Here is an 8,397-nt window from a genome sequence, read left to right as displayed (position 1 = left end):
AAATAACCCATAATGTCCGTTCTCAGAACGTTGTTTAATTACTATCAAATAACCCATAATGTCCGTTCTCAGAACGTTGTTTAATTACTATCAAATAACCTATAATGTCCGTTCTCAGAACGTTAATCTTTCAGGGAACCCTAGTAAAATATTCTCATTACCTCCATGAAACCTACAAATGTACATTTCCAGAACCAGAACCGGGAGAAATGTTCACTTCCGTTCTCAGAACATTTAAAAAAACGTTCCGTTTTACCCGGTCAGGGAACGTATGGAATCGTTCCCAGGACTTCCAAGGAACAACATGTGCTAGCTGGGTTGTCTGTTCACACTTATCAGATCAAATCACAATCAATAGTGGCTAATATTTATTAACAAGATACAAATTGTCAAATAACATTGAGTAAGGCACAGATCTTCAAATGTCATCCTTACAGATCATGAACCATTCGGACACAGTAAAAATGCTGAATAATTATAGCCGACGTCACTGTGGAAAAGGGGGTCAATTGGATGTTGATATGAGTTTCAGTTTGCTTCCATACAGTGGTGGGAAACACTATCCATGTAGTGAGTAACCAGGCAGACAGACAGGCAGGCAGACAGACAGACAGGCATACATAGGCAGACAGGCACACAGACAGACATGCATACAGGCAGACAGACAGACAGGCATACAGACAGACAGGCATACAGACAGACAGGCATACACAGACAGACAGGCATACAGACAGGCATACAGACAGGCATACAGACAGACAGACAGACAGGCATACACAGGCAGTCAGGCATACAGACAGACAGGCATACACAGGCATACAGACAGACAGGCATACAGACAGGCAAACAGACAGGAATATAGACAGGCAGGCAAACACAGGCAAACAGACAGACAAGCAGACAGGCAAACAGACAGACAGACAGCAATAGACAGGCAGGCAAACAGACAGGCAGACAAAAAGACTATCAAACTGTTCTGGTGGACATCCCTGCACTCTGTGGCATTGTGTTGTGTGACAGAACTGCACATTGTAGAGTGGCCTTTTATAGTCCCCAGCACAAGGTGCACCTGTGTAATGTTTAATCAGTTTCTTCATATGCCACACCTGTCAGGTGGATAGATTCTCTTGGCAAAGAAGAAATGCTCATTAACAGGGCTGTAAACACATTTGTGCACAATATTTGAGAGAAATGAGCTTTTTGTGCGTATGAAACATTTCTGGGACCTTTTATTTATTTTATAAACACTTTACATGTCGCGTTGATATTTTCAGTATAAATGGAATTCAAATAATTGAACCGATGTCATCAATTAGCAGGCAGACAGACAGACAGACGGTCACCATAGCAGTCAGACAGGACAGACAGACGGTCACCATAGCAGTCAGACAGGACAGACAGACGGTCACCATAGCAGTCAGACAGGACAGACAGTCACCATAGCAGTCAGACAGACAGGCAGACAGACGGTCACCATAGCAGTCAGACAGACAGGACAGACAGTCACCATAGCAGTCAGACAGACAGACAGTCAGTCACCATAGCAGACAGTCAGACAGACAGTCAGACAGACAGACAGACAGTCAGACAGTCAGACAGACAGTCAGACAGACAGTCAGACAGTCAACATAGCAGACAGACAGTCAGACAGTCAGACAGACAGTCACCATAGCAGACAGTCAGACAGGTAAGCAATAACAATAAACAAACTAAAAGATTCAGGTAGAAAACACACCAACACGATAAATGGTGTCTCCATGAAAAAGGTTACCAGGTAACATTAGTTTCCAAAGAGTCGACCTGGGAAGGCAGAACGTTAAGGTTCCTTCCCTCCAGTATAAACCACCAGGGATTCTTCATTCAGGAAGGAATTACAACAAGTAGAATCAAACTAAAAGCTGTGTGTTTTATGATAAAGGATATGTGATTATTAACCAGAAGACGTGAACACAGGTAACACTTAGCATTGTGGGGATTATAATCATATAGGGCGCATTACAAATGGAACCCTATGAGCTAAGGGCTCTGGTCTAAAGTAGTGTACTATATAGGGAACAGGGTGCCATTCGGCCCTGGTCTAAAGTAGTGCACTACATAGGGAACAGGGTTCCATAAGGCTCTGGTCTAAAGTAGTACACTACATAGGGAACAGGGTGCCATAGGGCTCTGGTCTAAAGTAGTGCACTACATAGGGAACAGGGTGCCATAGGGCTCTGGTCTAAAGTAGTGCACTACATAGGGAACAGGGTGCCATTGGGCTCTGGTCTAAAGTAGTGCACTACATAGGGAACAGGGTTCCATAAGGCTCTGGTCTAAAGTAGTACACTACATAGGGAACAGGGTGCCATAGGGCTCTGGTCTAAAGTAGTGCACTACATAGGGAACAGGGTGCCATTGGGCTCTGGTCTAAAGTAGTGCACTACATAGGGAACAGGGTGCCATAGGGCTCTGGTCTAAAGTAGTGCACTACATAGGGAACAGGGTGCCATTGGGCCCTGGTCTAAAGTAGTGCACTACATAGGGAACAGGGTGCCATTGGGCCCTGGTCTAAAGTAGTACACTACATATGGAACAGGGTGCCATTGGGCCCTGGTCTAAAGTAGTGTACAATATAGGGAACAGGGTGCCATTGGGCTCTGGTCTAAAGTAGTGCACTACATAGGGAACAGGGTGCCATTGGGCCCTGGTCTAAAGTAGTGTACTATATAGGGAACAGGGTGCCATTGGGCCCTGGTCTAAAGTAGTGTACAATATAGGGAACAGGGTGCCATTGGGCCCTGGTCTAAAGTAGTGTACTATATAGGGAACAGGGTGCCATTGGGCCCTGGTCTAAAGTAGTGTACAATATAGGGAACAGGGTGCCATTGGGCTCTGGTCTAAAGTAGTGCACTACATAGGGAACAGGGTGCCATTGGGCCCTGGTCTAAAGTAGTGTACTATATAGGGAACAGGGTGCCATAGGGCTCTGGTCTAAAGTAGTGCACTACATAGGGAACAGGGTGCCATTGGGCCCTGGTCTAAAGTAGTGTACTATATAGGGAACAGGGTGCCATTGGGCCCTGGTCTAAAGTAGTGTACAATATAGGGAACAGGGTGCCATTGGGCCCTGGTCTAAAGTAGTGCACTATATATAGGGAACAGGGTGCCATTGGGTCCTGGTCTAAAGTAGTGCACTATATATAGGGAACAGGGTGCCATTGGGCCGTGGTCTAAAGAAGTGCACTACATAGGGAACAGGGTGCCATTGGGGATGTAATCATAGTTGAAAAGTGGAGACTGTGGTATCAAGGCTCTTCCAGGCAGAACAGACAGTCAGACAGACAGTCAGTCAGTCAGTCAGAGAGACAATCAGTCAGAGAGACAGTCAGTCAGTCAGAGAGACAGTCAGTCAGTCAGAGAGTCAGTCAGTCAGTCAGTCAGTCAGAGAGTCAGTCAGTCAGTCAGTCAGTCAGTCAGTCAGAGAGTCAGTCAGTCAGTCAGTCAGTCAGTCAGTCAGTCAGTCAGAGAGTCAGTCAGTCAGTCCGTCAGAGTCAGTCAGTCAGTCAGTCAGTCAGTCAGTCAGTGAGTCAGACAGTCCATTCTGTTCTGCTGAGTTATTTAGTTTCATAGGTTGTATCGACACAACGCTACATCAGGGATTGTCTCTCTCTATCAAAAGCAGTGTATCCTAGTCATCAAGGTAACAATGTGACAGTCAGACAGACAATCAGCCAGCCAGCCAGCTAGTCAGCCAGCCAGCCAGCCAGCTACACAGCCAGCTAGTCAGCCAGCCAGCCAGTTACACAGCCAGCTAGTCAGCCAGTTACACAGCCAGCTAGTCATCCAGCCAGCTAGTCAGCTAGTCAGCCAGTTACACAGCCAGCGAGTCAGCCAGTCAGCCAGCCAGCCAGTTACACAGCCAGCGAGTCAGCCAGTCAGCCAGTTACACAGCCAGCGAGTCAGCCAGCCAGCCAGCCAGTTACACAGCCAGCCAGCCAGCCAGTCATCCAGCCAGTCATCCAGCCAGCTAGTCAGCCAGCCAGCCAGCCAGCTAGTTAGCCAGCCAGCCAGTTACACAGCCAGCACGTCAGCCAGCTAGTCAGCCAGTTACACAGCCAGCTAGTCAGCCAGCCAGCTAGTCAGCCAGCCAACCAGCCAGCCAGTCAGGCAGCCAACCAGTCAGACAGCCAGCCAGCCCAGGGTGCAGTGGTCCATCCTGGGGGAGCTAGTCTACGCCATTGGGGTGCCTGCCCTGGAGCTATGGTTGGAGCTGGACCCAGGACCAGGCTGCTCCAGGCCTCTCCTACTGGCCTGTCTGCTGCTGTGTTTGTTGTCCCGGTGCGGGGCTCCTCCCCCCGGCTGTCCACTACTCCTACTGACGTAGACCGTAGGAGGCTGGGTGGCCATCTCAAACCTCTGCTCCCCCCCTCCCCCTGTCCTGCTGCTGTGTGCGGAGGACTTCCTCTTGGTCCGGGGCTGGGGCGAGGGATGGGGTCGGGCTGCAGGCAGCAGTAGAGAGCGTTGAGAAGACGACCGAGACGCTGCAGTCCTACCCGCGGACGTTCCTGCCGCGGCGGAGGTGCCCAGTCGTGCCAACGCCACGGGGATCTCCTCCAGGGACTCTGCAGAGTCAGAGTGATACTCAGCAGGGGGCCCGGAGGGCAGCACGGGGTCAGGTTGGAGACCAGGCTGTAGGGAGCTAGTGGGGGGCTGGGAGGCCCGCAGGGGGAAGGAGAGGTGCTGGCTCAGGGAGCTGGACAGGTGGGACACGGACGTGGGGACTGGAGTTACACTGCAGGAGTCTACTGGAGAACAGGACAGGAGGACGACAGAGAGGAGGAGGACAGAGAGGAGAGGAGGAGGACAGAGAGGAGAGGAGGAGGACAGCAGGGGAGAGGAGGAGGACAGAGGAGGAGGACAGAGAGGAGAGGAGGAGGACAGCAGAGGAGAGGAGGAGGACAGCAGAGGAGAAGAGAAAAGAGGACAGAGAGGAGTAGAGGTGAGAGGAGGAGGACAGAGAGGAGGAGGACAGCAGAGAAGAGAAAAGAGGACAGAGAGGAGGAGAGGTGAGAGGAGGAGGACAGAGAGGAGGAGGACAGCAGAGGAGAAGAGAAAAGAGGACAGAGAGGAGGAGAGGTGAGAGGAGGAGGACAGAGAGGAGAAGAGGGGAGAGGAGGAGGACAGAGAGGAGAAGAGGGGAGAGGAGGAGGACAGCAGAGGAGAAGAGAAAAGAGGACAGAGAGGAGTAGAGGAGAGGACAGCAGAGGAGAAGAGGGGAGAGGAGGAGGACAGAGAGGAGAAGAGGACAGCAGAGGAGAAGAGAAAAGAGGACAGAGAGGAGTAGAGGAGAGGACAGCAGAGGAGAAGAGGGGAGAGGAGGAGGACAGAGAGGAGAAGAGAAAAGAGGACAGAGACGAGTAGAGAGGAGAGGACAGCAGAGGAGAAGAGGGGAGAGGAGGACAGAGGAGAGGAGGACAGCAGAGGAGAAGAGAAAAGAGGACAGAGAGGAGTAGAGAGGAGAGGACAGCAGAGGAGGACAGGAAAGGGACAGACATTCACATCACAGAGCTGCTACTCAATATACATGAGCATAGAAATAGAATCAATAGAACAGGTCTCCAACCTCTCACCATGGCGATTTGTGGGTACACTAAAAATGTCTGTCCATTATGACATCATTGACTTGAAAGAGGAAGCCTGTTCTATTCCTTCTAGTTCTGTAGTATGACCTCGTTATAATGTCTTAGAATGGTGGACAATTCTATGCATTGAGAGAGACGACATACTAAGCCGTGTCACAAGACATTATAAAGGCTCATACATGCTTATAACACGTTCTAAAGCATTCCTTTTAACAACACAGGCTTTGTGTTTACCAACAGATACACTCATGTCACTTCAAGTAGCAGAGGACTGACTAATGCTATATCAGCATGTCAAGTAGCAGAGGACTGACTAATGCTATATCAGCATGTCAAGTAGCAGAGGACTGACTAATGCTATATCAGCATGTCAAGTAGCAGAGGACTAATGCTATATCAGCATGTCAAGTAGCAGAGGACTGACTAATGCTATATCAGCATGTCAAGTAGCAGAGGACTAATGCTATATCAGCATGTCAAGTAGCAGAGGACTGACTAATGTTATATCAGCATGTCAAGTAGCAGAGGACTAATGCTATATCAGCATGTCAAGTAGAGGACTGACTAGTGTTATATCAGCATGTCAAGTAGCAGAGGACTGACTAATGCTATATCAGCATGTCAAGTAGCAGAGGACTGAATAATGTTATATCAGCATGTCAAGTAGGAGAGGACTAATGCTAGATCAGCATGTCAAGTAGCAGAGGACTGACTAATGCTATATCAGCATGTCAAGTAGCAGAGGACTGACTAATGCTATATCAGCATGTCAAGTAGCAGAGGACTGACTAATGCTATATCAGCATGTCAAGTAGCAGAGACTGACTAATGTTATATCAGCATGTCAAGTAGAGGAGGACTAATGCTATATCAGCATGTCAAGTAGCAGAGACTGACTAATGTTATATCAGCACGTCAAGTAGCAGAGACTGACTAATGTTATATCAGCATGTCAAGTAGAGGAGGACTAATGTTATATCAGCATGTCAAGTAGCAGAGGACTGACTAATGTTATATCAGCATGTCAAGTAGCAGAGACTGACTAATGTTATATCAGCATGTCAAGTAGAGGACTAATGCTATATCAGCACGTCAAGTAGCAGAGACTGACTAATGTTATATCAGCATGTCAAGTAGAGGAGGACTAATGTTATATCAGCATGTCTAGTAGCAGAGGACTGACTAATGCTATATCAGCATGTCAAGTAGAGGAGGACTAATGTTATATCAGCATGTCAAGTAGCAGAGGACTGACTAATGCTACATCAGCATGTCAAGTAGAGGAATGACTAATGTTATATCGGCACGTCAAGTAGCAGAGGACTGACTAATGCTATATCAGCATGTCAAGTAGCAGAGGACTGACTAATGTTATATCAGCATGTCAAGTAGCAGAGGACTAATGTTAAATCAGCATGTCAAGTAGCAGAGGACTGACTAATGCTATATCAGCATGTCAAGTAGCAGAGGACTGACTAATGTTATATCAGCATGTCAAGTAGAGGAGGACTGACTAATGTTATATCAGCATGTCAAGTAGCAGAGGACTGACTAATGTTATATCAGCATGTCAAGTAGCAGAGGACTGACTAATGCTATATCAGCATGTCAAGTAGCAGAGGACTGACTAATGCTATATCAGCATGTCAAGTAGAGGAGGACTGACTAATGTTATATCAGCATGTCAAGTAGAGGAGGACTGACTAATGTTATATCAGCATGTCAAGTAGCAGAGGACTGACTAATGCTATATCAGCATGTCAAGTAGCAGAGGACTAATGTTATATCAGCATGGCAAGTAGCAGAGGACTGACTAATGCTATATCAGCATGTCAAGTAGCAGAGGACTGACTAATGCTATATCAGCATGTCAAGTAGCAGAGGACTGACTAATGCCATATCAGCATGTCAAGTAGCAGAGGACTAATGTTATATCAGCATGTCAAGTAGCAGAGGACTGACTAATGCTATATCAGCATGTCAAGTAGCAGAGGACTGACTAATGCTATATCAGCATGTCAAGTAGCAGAGGACTAATGTTATATCAGCACGTCAAGTAGCAGAGGACTGACTAATGCTATATCAGCATGTCAAGTAGCAGAGGACTGACTAATGTTATATCAGCATGTCAAGTAGAGGACTGACTAATGCTATATCAGCATGTCAAGTAGCAGAGGACTGACTAGTGTTATATCAGCATGTCAAGTAGCAGAGGACTGACTAATGCTATATCAGCATGTCAAGTAGCAGAGGACTGACTAGTGTTATATCAGCATGTCAAGTAGCAGAGGACTGACTAATGTTATATCAGCATGTCAAGTAGCAGAGGACTGACTAATGCTATATCAGCATGTCAAGTAGCAGAGACTGACTAATGTTTGATAATTTTTTTATTATGCAAACTAGATTTCTGCTGGGACACGGACATCGACCTTAGGGGGGTAAGGTTAGGGGGGGTAAGGTTACAATTAGGGTTATGTTTAGGTTTACGGGTTAGGGTTATGTTTACGGTTAGAGGTTAGGGTTATGGTTAGGTTTACGGTTAGAGGTTAGGGTTATGGGTTATGTTTACGGTTAGAGGTTAGGGTTATGGGTTAGGTTTACGGTTAGAGGTTAGGGTTATGGGTTAGGTTTACGGTTAGAGGTTAGGGTTATGGGTTAGGTTTACGGTTAGAGGTTAGGTTTATGGGTTAGGTTTACGGTTAGAGGTTAGGGTTATGGGTTAGGTTTACGGTTAGAGGTTAGGGTTATGGGTTAGGTTTACGGTTAGAGGTTA

General features: G+C 47.3%; 1 pseudogene; it reads right to left on the bottom strand.

Annotated features, from left to right (window-relative positions):
- Nucleotides 1-355: 355 nt before the first annotated feature.
- Nucleotides 356-8,397, bottom strand: part of LOC135554434 (palmitoyltransferase ZDHHC1-like) — a 69,124-nt pseudogene continuing 61,082 nt past the window's right edge.

Source organism: Oncorhynchus masou, chromosome 2 (assembly GCF_036934945.1).
Source record: "Oncorhynchus masou masou isolate Uvic2021 chromosome 2, UVic_Omas_1.1, whole genome shotgun sequence".
NCBI classification, from domain to species: Eukaryota; Metazoa; Chordata; class Actinopteri; order Salmoniformes; family Salmonidae; genus Oncorhynchus; species Oncorhynchus masou.
This window is presented reverse-complemented; position numbering and strand designations above follow the sequence as displayed.